General features: G+C 38.2%; 1 protein-coding gene across 2 annotated transcripts in view; it reads right to left on the reverse strand.

Moving 5' to 3' along the window:
* The window catches only part of LOC125237727 (KH domain-containing, RNA-binding, signal transduction-associated protein 3-like), a 275,954-nt gene that overhangs the window by 167,190 nt on the left and 87,344 nt on the right, over nt 1-21,420 (reverse strand). The window lies entirely within an intron of this gene.

Consider the following 21,420-nt stretch of genomic DNA (forward strand, 5'->3'; position numbering starts at 1 on the left):
TCATTGGTACGAGCCCGGGTTCGGACCCGCGACTTATTATACAAATCATGCCATGGAACCAATGGAACCAATGTACGACTTTGTGCTAGTCGCAGTCGAAACTGCGGGATCTTGGTCTCTGAAGGTGAAGGATAAGGGATTTGGGCCGGCGGCTAAAGGGACAAGGGGTGTGACCCTCGGACCCGATCGTACCTGGTCCAACAGATCTCATTGGCTTTTCAGCGTGGTAACGCGGCCGGTGTCATGGGGACATTTGAGCCGGGTACGATTCGGGACGGTTTCATTTAGTTCAAAGTAATTATTTCATAATATATGACGAAGCTTGTTGCTGACATCATTATTGGTTTGTTTACTAAGCATTGTTGATTTGGACTTGTGGCCACCTGACGAAGCCTGCGTTACGGATGAATTTGCACACAAAGGGAGTAGTGTTAAGAACTGTTTTATAATATTGGAATTGTAATTTTTATATATGTATTCATATTTGACCCTAAACATTTTTTTTACAAATATCCACAAATATATTTTATTTAGATGTGTTGGAAGTATTGTTTGAATAGTTTCTGTGAACTAAGTATTCAACCGCTCAACCGGACCGTTGGGCTCAGGGGGCGAACTAATTGTAGTTGGACTAGTTGGCAAGATTGGGGCACGAGACAGGGGCATCAATTAGAACGGGGCATTTGTATTCCGGAGCGATTCAAACTCGTGTTAGCCTTACATGGAGATCCGTGTATGTAGTTAAGTTTAACCGTTGGGCGATCTATATTAATAATTATAATTTAATCATAATCGTGAGACATTTTCGGTACAGATGGTGCTATTTTTCCGCAGTGGTGTGCGTGAGAAGTGGGTAATTTCTGGTTAAGTGAGTCGAAAATTTGGAGCCTTTGGAGCGTGAGAGAAATGAGAGAAAAGAAAAAAAATGTGTTGATTTAAAACACTCCCTTTGGTCGTATTTTAATTTAGCAACACTCGTTTCGAACTTCCTCTTTTCCGCACTTGTATCGTAATATACTATTACAGCAAGATAATAATCATCAATTGGCGACAAGAAGTGCAGGACCAAGGCAATACTTAATATTTTTTAAGCCCTCTAAGTTTGTTGTAGGACTTTATCGTATACTTACTTAATAATAACAACGCCTTATTATAACATTGTTCCATTAAAAACAAAAACAAACAAGAAGAACAATAAAAATAACGAAAAAAATATCTTTATTTTTAACCCCTGACACAAAAACGACGGGTATGTTTGACGTGTCTGTCTGCCTGTCTGCCTGTCTGTCTGTCTGTCTATCTCTCTGTCTGTCTATCTGTCTGTCTGTCTGTCTGTCTGTTTGTATGTCTGTCTGTGTGTGTGTCTGTCTGTGACATCGTAGCTCCCGAACGGATGAACCGATTTAGTTTTTTTTTGTCTGAAAGCTGAGTTAGTCGGGATTGTTCTTAGCCATGTTTCATGAAAATCGGTCTACTATGTATATCGCGGTCGGGGTTTTTTTTATATGGAAAGAGAAGATTTTTTTATGGAAAAATTTTAATATATGGAGAACGATGTCTTCTGCCTGAAGCCAAGTTCTATTCGAGGGCAGTAAAAGTTTATTGTACAATTTTAAACAAAATTTCCCATATGGTTTTATTTCGCATGTATAAAAGATTTTACTCCCTTCCTGAGCGCGTAGGTGTTTTCTCTCCCGCGGTAAACTTACAAAAGGTCCACTTTGCATAATTTCTCAAGAGATGCTTTTACATCTTTCGTGGGTTTTATGGAGAACGAGTCGAACAATGTTTCAAGTAATAGCACACATACAATACTAGCGAGCCGGAGAGTAATGTTTTAATTATGATCCTCAAAGTAACGCCTGATTCCATCGATTATAGTCATTCTTAGGGTCGGCCACATCTGGCGTCTCGCGAGCGTAGCGTCGGGCCAACTGTATGGCAAAGCCTTTTTCTATACGTTGGCCCGACGCTACGCTCGCGAGACGCTAGACGTGGGGGACCCTTATTAGTACGTTGCTTCTGGAAAGTTATGTATGAAAATATTGGCATAATTAATGGAAGATTTTTTTTTGATTGGGATATGTACATTATAGGCCGAAGTTATTTTTCATCAACCCTCCCCATCTCTCCCCCCTCTGCGTCACCCCTATTCCCCCCCTTAAATAGCCGAAAATGCGGTTTTTCGCGATTTCTGACAAAACCGTTGAAGATACAGAAAAAGTGTGTATGAACAAAGTAATCCTTAATAAATTTACTACAAATCATTCATTGACACTTTTTTTTTTTTTTACTACGTCGGTGGCAAACAAGTATACGGCCCGCCTGATGTAAAGCGGTCACCGTAACCTATGGACGCCTGCAACTCAAACAGTGTCACATGCGCGTTGCCACCCCATTAGAAACTTGTACATTCCCTTTTGCTGTGTTAAGTACACAGCAAAAAGGAGTGTACAAGTTCCAAGGAGGGTTCGGGTTGCCGACGACTCAAAGGACAATAAACGGAACAAGTTAGTTCCGTAAGTCCTCCCGTCATCAGCACACCGCACCCTCGTTGAGCTCTGGCAGCCTTACTCACCGACAGGAACACTTTCACACTTTGGTTCTAGCAGTTATAGTTTTCGCGTGATCCATCACGAAAGTTGGTCCTTTGCTGCAATTTTCTTTAGTGAATGTTAAGTTTTCTCCCAAATTGCTTACGAAATCTGTTTGATGTTACTAAAATATTATAAACTGAAAATGAATTTTAAGGGGAAATATCACTACCATGGGTGGAACTTGAACTCACAGCTTCTGGATTGAAACTCCAGGGCTCTACCAACAGCTACCAAAAGCTCATCCCCAATCATCGATATACTATATGGATCAATGGTACTCCTAGCGACTACTACCGTGAGAATATTACGTCTTAAAAAGTTACTGGAATTCCAAGACATATTGGAAATTCCACCCATGGTAGTGATTTTTCCCCCTTAATTTTATTTTAGTCATGGGTTACAATATTTTAGTCATATCAAACAAATTTCGACGATTTCGTAAGCATTTTGGGCGAAAACTTAACATTCATTAATGAAAATTGCAGCAAAGGACCAACTTTCGTGACGGATCACGCGAAAACTATAAGTGCTAGAACCAAAGTGTTAATGAATAATTTGTAGTAAATTTATTAAGGATTACTTCGTTCCTACGCGCTTTTTCTGTATCTTCAACAGTTTTGTCAGAAATCGAGAAAAACCGCATTTTCGGCACTTTAAGGGAGGGTAGAGGGGTGACGCAGAGGGGGGAGGAGTGGGGAGGGTTGATGAAAAATAACTTCAGTCTATAACGTACATATTTCAATTAAAAAAAACCTTCCATTAATTATGCCGTAATTTTAGCTAATTTCCCCCTACTATATATATGTTGCAGGGAAATGGTCAAAACAGAGATTTGATCAAATCTCTAAGGGATATGATCAAATCACGCAGGATGTCAAAACGGCGAATCAATTTCGTCACTTCCCTAGAAAATTTCAGTCATTTGACTAAGCCGGCTGTAGTGTAGCAAAACAGTAACAGTGTCGTAAAGTGAAGCTTAAAATAATTTTTATTTTTTTTTTAAACAGTAACAGTGTCGTAAAGTCAAGCTTAGTTCAGCGTATTTGTTTAATTTCTTTGGTACTATTTTTTAAGTCGTTGCATGGCGTTGGTAAACATGCTTACGGCTCGTTTGATCGTAGTAGGCTATAGACGCCAACTCCAGAGGTGTCTAATGGGCCATGTTTTTTTCAAAGTTGTCCACCCCAATTTTTTTTGGATTTGGAAATTTTTATGTGCTTTCCACTCAGAATCGCGAACTCTTTCAATCCTAATAGGAGAAAAAAGTGCCCCAAGGTTTTTTTTTCTCATTCCGTTACCAATTTTTCATACATTTTGTATGGCGGTAACGGAATGGAAGGTCTAAAAAATGTATGGAAATCTTGGGACATTTTTTATCTCCTATCAGGATCGAAAGACCTCGCGATTCTGAGTATGAATCGAGTAAAAAGTATGAATGTTCCAAAAAAGTGAGGTGGACAACTTTGGAAAAAAATGGCCCTAATACCAAATGTACTCTCGTTGAGCCCTCGCAACTTTACACGCAAGAAACACAACACTATGAAGCTATTTTTAAGATATTATGCAGCTGTGTTATTCAATGCATTAGGAAACCGATACTTTTTTGTTATACCTAAAAAGTGAGGTTGTAAATGTCTCGCCAGGCTGTCCATCTTGTGTCTCGGCCTTTACGTGCCTGAATTTAGAATTCACCTGCAGCGGCGGCAAAACTGTACACTACGGGTAGGCTACCTAATTTATAAAACATGTGGTCTAGAAGGTTATGGCATACAGAAATAGAGTAACTAAACACACTTCAATAGTTTAAAACCAAAGTTCTACTTCGGACGATTTTATTAGGTACATACATTGTATGATTATTTTTCTGTCCTTATAAGTACACGAATGATTGTCCTACAAATTAAAATATAAAAACTTAATAATTTTTGAACAAATTAGATCGAATCGTCTTCTTGATATCCTCCTTTGGCTTTGAAGTATAAACGTTAGGGTGTCCCTTATTTTACGATTTACAGAAATTAGTAACGCATACCCCCTAAATGGGCTCGTTTTACCCCAACACACCCTCAAAATAAATTTCAGCTCATCCCTATAACTGGAACCCGTGCCGACTTTCATGCAATTTCCCATACATTGTATGAAAATCCAAAAAATAAATTTTTAATTTTCATATTTTTTTTGACATTTACCGAGTATAGTACTGCCGTATAAACAATATTTCACATAAACATCTCGATGCGAACAAAAAAACAATGCGAAATAAATAAAAATATCAACTTAGTGTCTTAAGCAAATTTCTCCATAGTAATTTGTATGGGAACTTCAGGTGCAAGTCGGCACGGGTTCCACTTACAGGAATGAACTGAATTTTTTTATCATGGTATTTTGGGGTAATATGATCATATTAAGAGGGTATGCGTTGTTAATTTTTCGAAAGATTAAAATAAGGGACACCCTAATAAACGTAAATATTAGAACAAGAAATTAACGATATGCCCCTGCACCTCTAGTACGAATTTCGTCTAACTTATTGCACGTATCGCTTGTAAAATATCCTAATTTTTGTAACCAATATACGGGCTAGGGTTTTAAGATTGATTACAAACTATAAATTATAGTTTTAAGTTAGGTGAATTTACGTTACTAGGTTAGGTTCATCATCATCATCATCATATCAGCCTTTTATCGCCCACTGCTGAGCATAGGCCTCTCTTCTAGTACGCCACTTCTCCCGGTCCTGGGCTAATCTCATCCAGTTGTGACCCGCAGTTTTTCGGATGTCGTCTACCCAACGAGCCAACGGATGCCAGGCACTTCTTCTATTTGTTAGCGGCCACCATTCCGTTAACATTTTGGTCCACCTGCCATCACTCTGCCTAGCAACATGTCCCGCCCAACTCCATTTTAGTTTAGTAATAACGAAACCTACGTCTTGCACCTTAGTGCGACGACGGATCTCGGTATTCCTTACTCGATCTTGCATCTTAATACCGAGCATGGCGCGCTCCATGGCTCTCTGTGCTACTTGTATCCTATGCACAGCCTTCTTAGTGAGCGTCCATGTCTCGGCACCGTAGGTCATGGTGGGCAGGACACATTGATTAAAGAGACGGGTTTTCAAGCACTGTGGAATGTCAGTGGGTTTGAGGATATCCGCAAGTTTATTGAATGCCGCCCAACCGAGCTGGATTCTCCTGGAGATCTCCTTTTCTTGAAGTGTTTTGTCAAAAGATATAACATGTCCAAGGTACACGTATTGTTTGACCATCTCTAGCGCTTCGTTCCCCACCATAATAGTTGGGATCGATTCACCAGAGATGTTCGTCATAACTTTGGTCTTGGACATGTTCATCTTAAGACCTATTTTCATAGAAGCATGATATAGGTTTTCAATCATGTCTTGGAGATTTTCCAGGGACTCGGCAAACAATACAATGTCATCGGCAAATCTCAGGTGCGACAAGAAGACACCATGGATATCGATACCAGTTTTGTCCCATGCAAGCGTTTTTATGACGTCTTCCAGTACCGCCGTAAAAAGCTTGGGTGAAATGGTATCCCCTTGTCGCACCCCCCTTTTGATGGATATTGGGTCACTGAGTCTGTGAAGCCGAACTTGCATTGTTGCCGAGCTATATAATTCCCGGAGAACATTCACGTAGCGGTTATCGATTGAACAGCGATGGAGAGAGTCAAACACGGCCCAGTGCTCGACACTGTCGAAGGCTTTTTCGTAATCTACGAAAGCCATGCACAGGGTCCGATTGTACTCGTGGCTCTTCTCCATTAACTGTTTTACTGCGTGGATGTGGTCGATCGTAGAATATCTGCTCCGGAAACCAGCCTGCTCGGGAGGTTGGCATTCGTCGAGGTTACGGGTTAGACGGTTACATAAGACTTTTGCGAAGAGTTTGTACGTATGAGAAAGGAGGCTTATGGGGCGATAATTACTGAGTTTCGAAATATCTCCTTTTTTATGTAAAATGATGACTGTGGCAGTTTTCCAGGATTCTGGTGAGCGAGTACCTTGCAGGTTAGGTTACTAGGTTGTTACTAGTTTATGAATCTGGAAAATATGTCTTTACACAATTGGTCTACATTGCAAACCTTGCGAAATGGACATTAATGCTGTTGAAATATCCATGGTGAATGTAGAAATATACCTGCAATATATATATAGGCCCAAAAATATTATCGGTAATTTCGATATTTTGGTTTATTTCAACATTTCCCTATTCTTTGTCAACGTAATTTTGGGCCACCCTGTAGTTTTCGATTGTTTGGCTTAATTCAATATTTAATTAGTACCTAACCAATGCTTGTAAACCAAGAATAAATTGAAGAACGAAATTAAAAAAAAAACAGTTTTGTGCGAGATACTTTTAGTTGTGTTTTTAAAAAATACTCGTACAAAGTAGTTTATTGTGTTTCTCAGATGTTTGTTACAAACACCTACAATTATCTCAATTTACATCAGGTGTTTGTTTTACCCTATAGTTGATTGGTATGGTAGAGAATTCCTTTACGCAGTAAGTGCACCATTTATACGTTTTTATCCCCCGACGCAAAAACGATGGGGTGTTATAAGTTCGACGTGTGTGTCTGTCTGTCTGTGTGTGTGTCTGTCTGTGGCATCGTAGCTCCCGAACGGATGAACCGATTTAGATTTAGGTTTTTATTTGTTTGAAAGCTGAATTAGTCGAGAGTGTTCTTAGCCATGTTTCATGAAAATAGGTCCACTATGTCGGGGTTTTTTTCAAAACTTTAATTTTGTGTGTAGGTTATTATTTACTTATATTCTGCAATAAATTTGTAAATACATAAATCTTAAACTTCAAACCATTTTAAATTTACAACATTAAGCACAAGCTATGTAGTTACAAACATTTATGTCTCGTGTCCTCGCAGAGTCATCAATTCTGCAGACGGCAATGTCACAAGGGCATCCATCTCTCCGTAATGACACTCAGTCTTTACCACATAATACATAATAGTACTTACGCCGTGGCTTGCGTGGGCGACGGTCGCGCGATGGTCGCGCGACGGCGATGCGACGCATACGAAATCAAACCTTATCGATTTAGACTAACACGATTTGCACTCATAATTTTACATAGAACACAATGTGATGAACATAATGTGATGTTCGAAACGTCGGGCCAAATATAAATGTAAGTGTTTACGCGATTAAGTCCCGTTTTGTTCTAAAATTACAAACCTTATCGATATGGAAGTATGAGACGCGACGGCGACGGTCGCGCGACGGTCGCGCGACGGTCGCGCGACCGTCGCCCACGCAAGACACGGCGTTACGGACAGGAAAATACACTGTAATATATATAAAATTTTGAAAAAACCCCCGACCGCGACATAGTAAACCGATTTTCATGAAACATGGCTAAGAACACTCCCGACTAACAGACAAAACAAACTAAATCTAAATCGGTTCATTCGTTCGGGAGCTACGATGCCACAGACAGACACACACAGACAGACAGAGAAACAGACAGACAGACAGACACGTCAAATTTATAACACCCTTTTAGTTTTTGCGTCGGGGGTTAAAAACCGAAGTTTGAGAGCTGGGTGGCTAGCCGAATGGCACAATCGCTCACGAAACGCTCACGAAACGAAGCGCTAGTAGATATCTATCTCTATCGCGCTTGCGTATTGGCGCGACAGAGCCAGCGGCGTATCGCTTTCGTTTGGCGTCGGAGAAATGCCATTCGGCTACGGGGCCTGATATTTGTTTTACAAGGGGGCAAAGTAGTTGTTTAACCGCACGTGCCAATATTGATACCCGAGCAAGCGAAACTCGAAAGATTCCAATAAGTGGAATCTTGAGCGATGCGAGGGTTTCAAGGCACGAAGGTTAAACAAACTTTGCCACGGAGTGAAACACAAAATTGTTCACCACACCAACACGAACAAAATACTAACTATAAAACATCAAATTAAATGAAATCCATCAATTTATTCAATAAGTATTTATAATTCAAAATCATCATTTATAGGTAAATTCTACCAGCCAGCTTCAGACATCAAGTTAAAATTTGTATGAAATTACTTTGCACTCTTGTGGATAAAATGCAATTTTGCTATCTGTTTTCGAATAGCAAAGTAAGCCTTTAACAGTTGGTGTGGTGAAAAATATATTTCTTCGACGAGTTTTTAACGCGAGCGTTACATTGCGGGCCGAATTACTTTGAATATAAAAAACCGGCCAAGAGCGTGTCGGGCCACGCTCAGTGTAGGATTCCGTAGTTTTCCGTATTTTTCTCAAAAACTACTGAACCTATCAAGTTCAAAACAATTTTCCTAGAAAGTATTCATAAAGTTCTACTTTTGTGATTTTTTTCATATTTTTTAAACATATAGTTCAAAAGTTAGAAGGGGGGGGACGCACTTTTTTTCCTTTAGGAGCGATTATTTCCGAAACTATTAATATTATCAAAAAACGATATTAGTAAACCCTTATTCATTTTTTAATACCTAATATCCAACGATAATATATCACACGTTGGGGTTAGAATGAAAAAAAATATCAGCCCCCACTTTACATGTAGGGGGGGTGCCCTAAGGAAACATTTTTTTCCACTTTTTATTTTTGCACTTTGTTGGCGTGATCGATATACATATTGGTACCAAATTTCAGCTTTCTAGTGCTAACGGTTACTGAGATTATCCGCGGACGGACGGACGGACGGACGGACGGACGGACGGACGGACGGACGGACGGACGGACAGACAGACATGGCGAAACTATAAGGGTTCCTAGTTGTGTTTAAAGAACTTTATTTCCCAAAAGAAAATTTACATTTTCACTTAATGAGAATAACGTTATACTTATACTAAGAATACATCAGTAAATCAGTGAGCATCTTAAAGTATACATACCTATAAGAAATCAATTAAAAAAAAAGAACATCGCAAAAATAACTAACTAAAAATAACACTAAACTTTTTATCACATAGTCATAGTTTGTCATAGTTTGTACATAGTCATAGTTTGTAGGTATAGTAGTAAGTACACAATGCAGAATGTAGGTAGCACTACAAAAGTATACGTAAAATGTAGAAACAAGCTAATTTCATTCCAAACAAATATACAAACATGCAAAGACAGAGCGATCTTAATTACATATATTTAAAGTTTAAGATTTGTTGCAAGCTAATGGTAACCAGTTATCGATAATAACTATTTGTCTCCAAGCTAGTTGACTACGGAACCCTAAAAAAGTCTAAGTAAAAGTTATCTAATTACATTTCTTTGTATTAGGTTAATCCAAATGGTATAATATATTATCAATATCTGAATAATAATTGACTTATACCTTAAGGTATGCAACGCAATAAGAGAGGTATGCCCAGTGCCGGCCATAACTGCAATACAGGACACGGATCACTTACCAATTAGACAGCACATCACTTCTGGGTATAAAACAAAACGAGGACTTCTTATTTATTTACATATCAATGATATATGTATTAATGATTTTCTCCCAGACGTGTCCGTCGACGGCGACATCCTGATTTTTTTTTACTAATATATTTATTACTAATTCTGTATTAATTAAACGTCACGTTATAATATCAAAAAAAAGGTTGTGACAATCGTTGCTAACTTGCCTTGGACTGACTCCGTATGAGATATAAATAAAGTCTAGCAGAAAAATATACTTCAGAAATATTAGAAAATTGAAATTAAGCTCAGTCACAGACCAACCCCTATAGACATCTATTACAAGACGACTCGCGGTCGCCAGCCTTCCTAGTATTTGCACTGATATAAGCGCGGGCGCTCGCCGTGCCCGATCAGTATCGACCAAGTAACAGACCCGAAAGCAGCGCGTGTTTTTCGCACAAAAAAATTGGAAAAGGGTATTTTGATGCCTTAAAGATGTCCACCTGTAGTGTGAAATGGTGTGGAAAGGTAACAAGAAGCTCAAATTTAAAAACAGACGGCATTACATTCCACAAATAAGTCATATTTATAATTTATTCAGAGCCGGCATAGGTCAACTTACATTGGCCACTTACGCGTCAGTAGAGGGACAGTCATACTTCTGTCCCTTTTCATCTGGCGCGACTGCCCGCCGTCCTTGAAACGGCCAATAACAGCGCGCTTAACACATTCCCCGCCCGCTCCTCGCACCCCAAACACTGGTGACTCGTATCGCGAACCAAATATACAAGACTGCCACTCTATAGGAGGTTCTCTGTGAGCTCAGTGGACACCCTATCAGTGACGCTTAGCAAAAAATTTGTCGTACTGTCTATGTAATACCTAATTTAAGAGTTTTATGAATAAATGTCTTCTTTTTTAACCCCCGATGCAAAAACGACGGGGTGTTATATGTTTGACGTGTCTGTCTTTCTGCGTGTGTGTCTGTCTGTGGCATCGTAGCTCCCGAACGGATGAACCGACTTAGATTTAGTTTTTTTTCTCTAAAAGCTGAGTTAGTCGGGAGTGTTCTTAGCCATGTTTTATGAAAATCGGTCTACTATGTCGCGATCGGGGGTTTTTTCAAAATTTTAATTTTGTGGTTAGGTTATTTATATTATAAATGGGCTTATTCTTGACCACAGACTAGCCAAAGGCAAAGGCGTGGCCTACGATGGAGTGAGCTCGCTCAGAAGATGCCTGTTCACTCTTGATTTGAAATTGAAGTTGCCGGGTTATAATAATATGAGCTCGGATTCTTTCTTTCTTTCTAAATCTAGGTAAAGGATACCTGATCTTTACTAGTTTATTGTAAAACCCAAAATACACATACGTTCGTAGACCAAAAGCTACGTTCGCGAAAGCTATGAAGGCGGAAGTTACAATGGAACCTCGTTGTCCATTCCGCCCCCGCTCGCCTCCCCCCACTTCGCCTGTGAACTTTTAATGTGATTGGTTCACAGACCACAACTACTACTAGATGGAGCATTCAAACTAAGTATGTAAATCTTTGTACTGAAAAATGCTGTACTACACATGTGCGAAAACAAAAAATTCGTAACTAATGTTGATTTAAAACACTCCCTTCGGTCTTGTTTAAGGGTGTAAAATAATAAAAAAATTCGACCAAAATGCCGCTAATTTTCAAATCCACAATTTTTTTAGATTACAATTTTGGCGAATCTGTTAAACTGTAATCCAAAATGAAATAATTCGCTTACCTACTGCTGATTGCGTGACAAAATTTGGTTACTAATTATTGTAGATCACTTTACCCAAATATCACTGCCCAAATAATTCGACGAAATAAATTTAGAGCAGCTCAGCGTGACATTAAATGGAACCGGTTTTGAGATACTTGCTAAACTTAAGTTACCAACTATCAATATTTGTTCATCAAAATCGGAATTAATAACCTACCCACAAAATTTAAATTTTGAAAAAACGCCCGACTGCGACATAGTTCACTTAGTAGACCTATTTTCATGAGACATGACTAAGAACACTCACAACTCCAAAAAAAAAACTAAATCTAAATCGGTTCATCCGTTCGGGAGCTACGATGCCATAGACTGACATAGACTGACACAGACAGACAGACAGACAGACAGACGGACGGACGGACGGACGGACGGACGGACGGACGGACGGACGGACAGACAGACAGACACGTCAAACTTCCCTTCGTTTTTGCGCCGGGGGTTAAAAATACTAAGTGGCACAAGTTGTGAGAAAAACTTCTAAAAGTATACCATGTCCCAAATATGGAACACTAAAGTTAATTTATTTCCAAATCATAACTGAAATCAATTTGCAGAAATAAAGTTATACAAGCGGCGAATTCCAATCGCAATCGATGCGAAATTGCGTATATTAGTGCAACGTGGCGGTTCACATAGTGCGGGTAAAGGTTACCGCACACACGCTAACGAAATTGCTCATAATCTCCGCTGTGCTGATGACGTACAATAACTATCACGTAAAAAAAACCGGCCAAGAGCGTGTCGGGCCACGCTCAGGGTAGGGTTCTGTAGTTTTCCGAATTTTATTCAAAAACTGTTCAACCTAATTTTCATAGAATGTCTTTATAAAAGTATATCATACGTTAGAATCGAAATGAAAATAAAAATCACTCCCCACTTTACGTGTAGGGGGAGGGAGGTTGGGGGGTTACCTTAATAAAACATTTTTTCCACTTTTTATTTTTGCACTTTCTCGGCGTAATTAATATACATATTGGCACCAAATTATATCTTTCTAGTACTAACGGTCACTGAGATTATCCGCGGACGGACGGAGGGACAGACAGACATGGCGAAACTTTATGGGTTCCTAGTTGACTACGGAACCCTAAAAAAGGAGGAGAACGTACATAGTTACATACATGCCGGGTGATTTGTAATGAATGCGCCTGTTTCATGTTCTTGAACCCACATAATTGTTATTAATTATTTTTAAAAAACACTGATTTAAACTTTCACGATTATTACACATAATTATTTTTAAAATCGGGACTTAATCGCGTATGACTACATATTAAACTGACCTCCAACGTTTCAGGGACGGCGTTGTCCCCGTGGTCTCGGAGAAGACTGGCTTGAAATGACATCAACAGCTCAGTTTCCTCACCTTTTCCCCTCACTATAGCGAGGAAATTACAACGCAAAAAAACGCGTCTGTCACTGCTTCCAGTAATTCCACAGGTGGTAAATCACTAAATACATCCACTTTTATCAGTTTTAAAGCAGAAAATTTGACTATATTCAAGGTCAAATTACTTTATCCACTAGTGGATAAAATACGTGTTTACCTGCACGGGAAGCATGGTCGCGCGATAGACGATAAAATAGCAGGCCGTCCCTATCGCACTATTTGTAAGTGCGATAGGGACGGCCTGATATTTTATCGTCTATCGCGCGACCATGCTTCCCGTGCTGCTGGTATTAAAGGACAAAACACGTGTTTCTGAGCTAGTGAGGGGAAAAATATTATTCAGCAGCGACGTTATTCGTTCACAAACTGTGAGCATCAACCTTTACCCGGCCCAATTTTAATATTCCACGGAGCGTCAACACCGCTCGCTAAAACATTAACCCGTGCGGGTTAACCCTTCACTGCAGCGCGGGAAAAATTATTGTGCACGGCAGAGAGCGCCAAGATGAAAATGTGTTTGAAAATGTGACAGACAGACATGGCGATTCATAAGGATTCCTTACTACTACGAAACCTAAAAAGAAGCCCGCAAAAGTATCTAACACAATGTTATTTCTAGTGCCAAAAGAGCTCGTTCTAAGAAACAGCATTACTAAATTGAAAAATCTATCTTTAAATCACAGTTTCGTTTTCTTTCAACCCCTTATTTGCCAAGAGTGGCACTGAAGCTTTAGTAGTTTCATGTGTTCTGCCTACCCCTGTATGGGATACAGGCGTGATTGTATGTATGTATGTATGTATCTTTAAATAATTTGTAATTTATATTGCAACGTTCTATTTAGTAATTCAACTGGAAAATTTAACTTTTACTTCATTACACGACTTAAGCCTCTCTTTGAATAAATGTAGTCGTTTAGAATAGAATTTGAGAAATGGTTGGTTTTGATAAAAATATGTTGATTAACGCAATTTTGGGAAAAATTTAATTATTTAATAAATTAACCAAACCGCGGTCTTTAGAAATCAGGGCAACGCCTCAAGTCCCTTGGCTAAGTTTAAACTTTGTTGAATTTGTTTCTCTTTCTGTATATAAAAAAATACGTTTTATGAAGTCATTAACTCACGTTTATGCTAAAAAGAGTTCGCAACTTTTTTATACTGTAAAATGTAGTGTGTGAGCTACGTGTTCACTCACACTCTTGTATCTTAAGTCTATATAATAATTTTACTGTCAAATTATATATGCCACATCAATCCAAACAGTCGTTTCATTAACATCCAACACAACACTACATGGCGAGACCCTGTCAGGATTGCAAACACTACAATACAATTTTATTTTTATCTGCAATGAAAAATTTAAAAATATACGGTTATTACAAAAAACAACCGCTCGAAACTTTATACCTACTTATAAAAATAAAATATCTATTGGAAACCACAACTGTTTTCTGGATCAACTTGGCTCATTTTACAAATCGGCTTAGCCGAAGTTGACAATCGTTGTCGCTACGTGACGATCTAAACACAGTCTGGCTCTATCGCGCCATTACAGAAGAGCGATAGGGAGATCTAGCTATACGCTTGCCAAGCGTAAGCGATTGTGACGTTGGCTAGGTACGACATACCACGTTTTGCGTCGCGCCATTTCGCACTTTTTCATTTTTTAGCAATTCTGCGCTGAAAGTGTGGAGAACATTACTGCGAGTGCTGCATTTTGTCACATATTGTACACACGCATTTATAGGTAACCGTTTTCGTTTCTGACGTTTGCAGCTTGGAAAAAGAGTAGAAATTAATAGTGGCGCCACCGTCTATGTTAACCGTTTGGCACGTGGCAACTATTCAAAGATTTTTATTTGATCAACATAGGTAAGTTACAAGATGTTCAATTATTGTTTTCAGTGTCACTATGTCGTGCCTATTTGGCATACAAATATATTAATAATATAGACTACTTAATTAATATACTATTGAGTCACTTTTGTATGAAAATGTGTTGCTACTTATATTTAAAAAAAATGTTCCATCTCTACTCTTTTTTTTGCATTTGTAAGGTAGTAGTGTAGAATACGTTACTCGATAAGAAAATGTATATCGTTAGTAACCGATTGGGGGCGCTGTTAAATTTTGTAGAATTAATTTCGCAGGATGAGGCTTCAGGATAGTTTTTATCAATCATCATCATATTTTGTTTTACAAAATTGCAGGCTAAAACTAGTATCATTTAATTTATATAAAAACCTGTTGTTACATAGTCTGTCATTTAAATAACGCAACGGTTCGTTGGTCAGCATTTGAATTTAGAGCACATTCGGAATTCCAACGAGTTTGAATTTTAAACCGCCAACGCACAGACCAAACACAATAGACTACGCATTATCATTTGGTATCAAACTTTGACCCTCATTCTTTATGAGTAGAAAAATGAAAGAGCCGTTGTAGCTTTTTTTAGTAATAGCAAGAATAGCTGTTAATATACATATGTATTTTTAAGTAAGTAAGTAAACACTTTATTGTACAGGAAAATAATACAGCACATAATATTTAAAATAAAAAGTTTCAGTACAAAGGCGAACTTATCTTTTTATATTCTAATATGCCGTTTTCGTCACTAGAAAAACGCGACAAATTTTAAAAATCTAATGTCCCATAAAAGTGTGAATTTCGGGCCCTTATATCAAAACAAACTTGAAAGGCCGTTTAGTTTCACAAATTCACATGCTTTCTTTTGGGCTTTTTGGTTTTGTTAGTATGTTAGATCTAGTGTGCGGAATCACTGCACCACGGAACAAGGCAATATTGGAGTGTAGTTAATGCGATTCAGTCATAGTCTAGTTTAACCCGGGGACTATTTTATGAAAAAAAAATCGGGTCAACTAACTTTGTATGGTATTTGTCATTTTTATATAATAAGATTTGGCTTTGGCGGATTAGTTAAGAAGTTCGAAAGATTTAATCATACATAGGGACAGGTTGACTGGAAGAGATCCCATTAAGGTATAAGTCCGCCTAAATTGTATATTACTGACTCTGCAACTGTGTCTCTTTTGTTTCCTTTATGTACAATAAAGCTTATACATACATACATACAGACAGTGAAAAGCGACTTTGTTTTACAATATGTTTTAGCATTACTAACTGATCCGGTGGATTTTTAATTATATCAGTCGAATATCTCACTCGTTATCTAAATCTAAAAATAAAAAAAATGTTCCCTGTCGAAATTAAAAATATTATACTATGATTATAAATAAATATATTGGGGACACCTTACACAGATCAACTTCGCCCCAAACTAAGCAAAGCTTGTATGTATTTATACTATGGGTGCTAAGCGATGATATACATACTTAAATAGATAAATACATACTTATATACGTAGAAAACATCTATGACTCAGGAAAAAATACCTGTCAGTATGCGTCGCGCTCTCGACATGTAAAGGCGGGGTCGCTACTCTTGTAAGCTCTTGTACTCTTGAGAAAGGTTCTCGAAATTGAACCGAAACATGTCGAACGCTATATCGACTTAATACGTGAGTAACCCGCTTAAAATATTTTAAAAAATACCTGTGCTCGTCACACAAACAAATGCCCTTACGGCGATTCGAACCCAGGACCGCGGCTTAGCAGGCAGGGTCGTCAATGAAAATTATACGTATTAGTTACTATTTATATATAATTCCAACTTGAATGTCGCAAATATTACAAAACTAAGAATAGGTATACTTTCCCATCAAAACAACAGAATTTAAGCCAAAACATAGTAAATATCTGTCCCAGAACAACTTTAGAATGATTGCAGCGAGTTCAAATGTTCCTTATAAAGCACTGCAACTACAAAACTGCTCCAAAGGGACCATTTGATATTTTACTTACTTATTGTTATTGGTCCACTATAGGGTGCATTGGGGTAATTTCGAAGCACAGAAATGCCCGTGTGGTGACGGGTTAAGAATTTCACCACCCCCTTTCTTCCCGTGGGTGTCGTAGAAGGCGACTGTGGGTTATGGGTTAAATTGTGGCGTAGGCGAGAGGCTGGCAACCTGTCACTGCAATGTCACAGTTTCGTTTTCTGTCAACCCCTTATTTGCCAAGAGTGGCACTGAAACTGGAGTAGTTTCATGTGCTCTGCCTACCCCTTCATGGGATACAGGCGTTTGTATGTATGTAGAAATGATCGGGTAATTTCGAAAGGGGAATCTTGATATGATGGAAATGACGGTGATTTCTATGTGACTTTCGAAATGAGACGACCATCGAAATTACCCCAATGCACCCTACCTTTGTATTAAATAGTATAAAATCTGGTTTTTAAATGCCTAAATGCTTACCCATTGATAAAAACTGGAGCCTTAGTTGGTCGCACTTACCTGAAAAAAAAATGGTACTATTTTACTCGTATTTCTTGTATTTATCGAAAACATTATATTTTTCGGATATTTAGACATTATTAGCTAACAATTTATAGATACAACGTTTTTTTTTGTTTTCCGTTAAATTCGACACGCAGTTAGGTTCATCATCAGGAACCATCCTGTATATCGCTTATTGTTAAATTCGAAAAAAAAAAGTTTCCATACATAATAAATAATGGCAAATTTAATTAGTGTGAGAGGACGTTAATCATAACATTAAAGTCATTGTCAAGTGTTTGACGGCACATTTCAAATCAAAACAAATAACATTAGGAAGCTAAAGGGTGCCACACACGTGTTCAGTAATTACATTTTTTTTTTTATAATTCGATAACCGTAAGAGTAAAGAGGCTAGTTGTTTCTTAGAGAAATTGCTTGTATTTGAACTAAAGAATCTGCCCTTAAAGATAGCGGAACGCAATAAAAACACGCTGTATAAGCTAGCCGCAGTTCTTTGTACATATGTATACGGTCTAGAATTATTTATATTGAACCTGTCTACGAGAATAATGTTAAATAAAATGTTACAAAAGACTCGTCGTAAAAACGGGCCGGATAAAGTAAAGCCGACGAAATATTCACACCGACTTACTTGCTGCGTATTGAAAACAAAGACGAAATACGACGGGAAATCCGGCTGACACACGCATTTCAATATACTCTACATTCACAGATCACTTCCACATATAGAGTCAGAAAAAAAGAGAGCAGAAAACAAACAATTCAAAAAAGAAAGAAAAAAGAAAGAAAAAAAACCGGCCAAGAGCGTGTCGGGCCACGCTCAGTGTAGGGTTCCGTAGTTTTCCGTATTTTTCTCAAAAACTACTGAACCTATAAAGTTTAAAACAATTTTCCTAGAAAGTCTTTATAAAGTTCTACTTTTGTGATTTTTTTCATATTTTTTAAACATATGGTTCAAAAGTTAGAGGGGGGGGGACGCACTTTTTTTTCCTTTAGGAGCGATTATTTCCGAAAATATTAATATTATCAAAAAACGATCTTAGTAAACCCTTATTCATTTTTAAATACCTATCCAACAATATATCACACGTTGGGGTTGGAATGAAAAAAAATATCAGCCCCCACTTTACATGTAGGGGGGGTACCCTAATAAAACATTATTTCCCATTTTTTTATTTTTGCACTTTGTTGGCGTGATTGATATACATATTGGTACCAAATTTCAGCTTTCTAGTGCTAACGGTTACTGAGATTATCCGCGGACGGACGGACGGACGGACGGACGGACGGACGGACGGACAGACAGACATGGCGAAACTATAAGGGTTCCTAGTTGACTACGGAACCCTAAAAAAACGACATTTATTCAAGAACAACAAAGTTCAGTACAAAAGAGTGGAAGGGTCAGTTGGAAGTGAAAGACGTAGGCGAACTTTTCTTGTTCAAATCGGGGAAATATTGCAAAAAGGCCAGGTCAGAAGTACTCGAAACCGACGAGCGTGTATTAGAAACGTTATGAAAGTGTATGAAGCGAAAGTGATTTGTCAGGATCGTAGTAAATGGAAATCCGTGATCTCTGCCTACCCCTCTGGGAAACAGGCGTGATTGTATGTATGTATGTATGCATGTTATTCAATTCAGCACACATATACACAGGACAAAATGGTGAAATAAAAAAAAGAAACAAATACACAAAAATATCTTAAGAAAATTATATACACACAAACAGAAAATTACACTTGTGTGTCCAGCAATGTGTGCAATGGAGAAAAGGCTTTGACTCAGCATTTTGTCGCAAGAGGCAGGAGAGGCGAAATGCAACGCTGTTATTCTGCCAAGGCCTGAGTGAGTGAATTTTTTGTTTAAATAAAATAAACCAAGAAATAAATAAACCTGCTGTTAGAGTTTTGAATGATTCACGGTTATTTTCATTAGACTTATATTGACCACGGTCACGGTAATCACGGTCTATCTATATCCCTGTCAATATAAGTCTAATGAAACCTACTGTTTTCTTCATTATTGTGCCAGGGTTTCGACAAATTAGAAAAAAGGAATAGAAAGATTAAGCCATTAGGATTAGCAGTCTAGCGTTCGTAGCCGAATTCACAAACGCTCACGAAACGCTCACGTCGCGCGAAACGAAGATGAAACGCCGCAAAAGGTAGTCTGGCTCTGTCGCGCCAATACTCAAGAGCAATAGAGATAGATAGCTACGAGCGTTTCGTTTCGTGAGCGTTTGTGCAATCGGCTTGTGACTACCCTGGCCCCGTAGCCGAATGGCATTTCTCCGACGCCAAACGAAAGCGATACGCCGCTGGCTCTGTCGCGCCAATACGCAAGCGCGACAGAGATAGATATCTACTAGCGCTTCGTTTCGTGAGCGTTTCGTGAGCGATTGTGCCATTCGGCTAGCCACCCTGTAGTTTCGGAGCAAAATGAAAACTGAAAATTGAAAAAGAAATTGATATGCAAAGAGACAACTGATTTTTAAGTCTTCCATTTTCTCCTTTTAAATATCCAAAAGCATTATACACAATTATTTTTGATAGCAAGTACCCTTGCAAGGTAGTAAGTTACAAGTTGGCTCGGCTTTGACGACGGTGCTGCCCTCCCACATATAGACTAGATATTATAAACAAATATTTTATAGATATTATTATGTTATATAAGTTTCTGTGTAACTTGGTCCTATAATAAATTATGGTTATAAGTAAGTTACAAGTTGTAACACAATGAGGAGTCTAATGAGTTAGTCTACGACACGTCTATGATTACAACCCTCAACACTCACATCACTCACATGCCAATTTCAACCGTGTATTCTCATGTGATAAAGTCCAATTTGGAATACCCCAGAAGGAGATAGAGTTGTGAAAATAAATTAGAGAGATTTCAGTCTTTCTCCCTTACACGACCGTAATAAAATACTGGTGTGAAAGGGACGGGAAGATTATTTTATCATTTTGTATGATTTGTTAGGCGATAACTGTGTCATTTTGTTTTATGTCTGTTTTTCACGCGTATTGAGTTGGAACGTTATTGCTTTTAGCCGACTTCGTACAAAATAGTACTTTACGATACAAGTGCCGAAAAAAGGAAGTTCAGGCGATAAATTAAAACACGACTGAAGAAGGCGTGAAGGCGTGTAGTGGTGTTTTAAATAGACACAAGTTACGAATTTCCTTTTCGCACGTGTATAACACGGCGTTTTTTAGAGGGCCATCTGTACTGAAAAACGTCGTACGATACACGCCCAAAAAGGAAATTCGTAACTCTTTAATTTATCGCAACTCGTTTCGAACTTCCTGTTTTTCGCACTAAAGTACCGTAATGTACATGTATTAGAAAATTTCGTGAGTGCAGGGAGTGTATTATAGCCGCAGCGACCACTCATGTCTGACGAAGAGTATCCATTTGACTCGAAATATGTCGCAAATCACGATCAATTAACGTGAGTACATCCGTATGTTTAAATAAAATAGGTATTAGAAACTTGTACACTCCTGTTATTTTAGCGATATAAACTGTTTTTTGCTAAAAATCTATTAAGAAAATATAAGGTTTACATTAAAAAGTAAATAAAATATAATGTTGTAGGTAGCTGTACTTTGTACTTGTATTTGTAATCCGAAGCGGTACAAACTTTCAAAGTTTACTTAAGCATGTTTTTAGCGACACAAGTTTATTTGAGTCCGTGAAGGAGGCTTCCCTACAAACGATTTTATAATAAGGAACTTCAACTATACATGAAATTTTGTAATAATAGTATTTTATGCAACTGGCGTTTAAGTGAGATCAAAAACGACGAGTGGCGTGAGTAACAATTTGAGGCGAAACCGAAA

Source organism: Leguminivora glycinivorella, chromosome 22 (assembly GCF_023078275.1).
Source record: "Leguminivora glycinivorella isolate SPB_JAAS2020 chromosome 22, LegGlyc_1.1, whole genome shotgun sequence".
Taxonomy (NCBI): domain Eukaryota; kingdom Metazoa; phylum Arthropoda; class Insecta; order Lepidoptera; family Tortricidae; genus Leguminivora; species Leguminivora glycinivorella.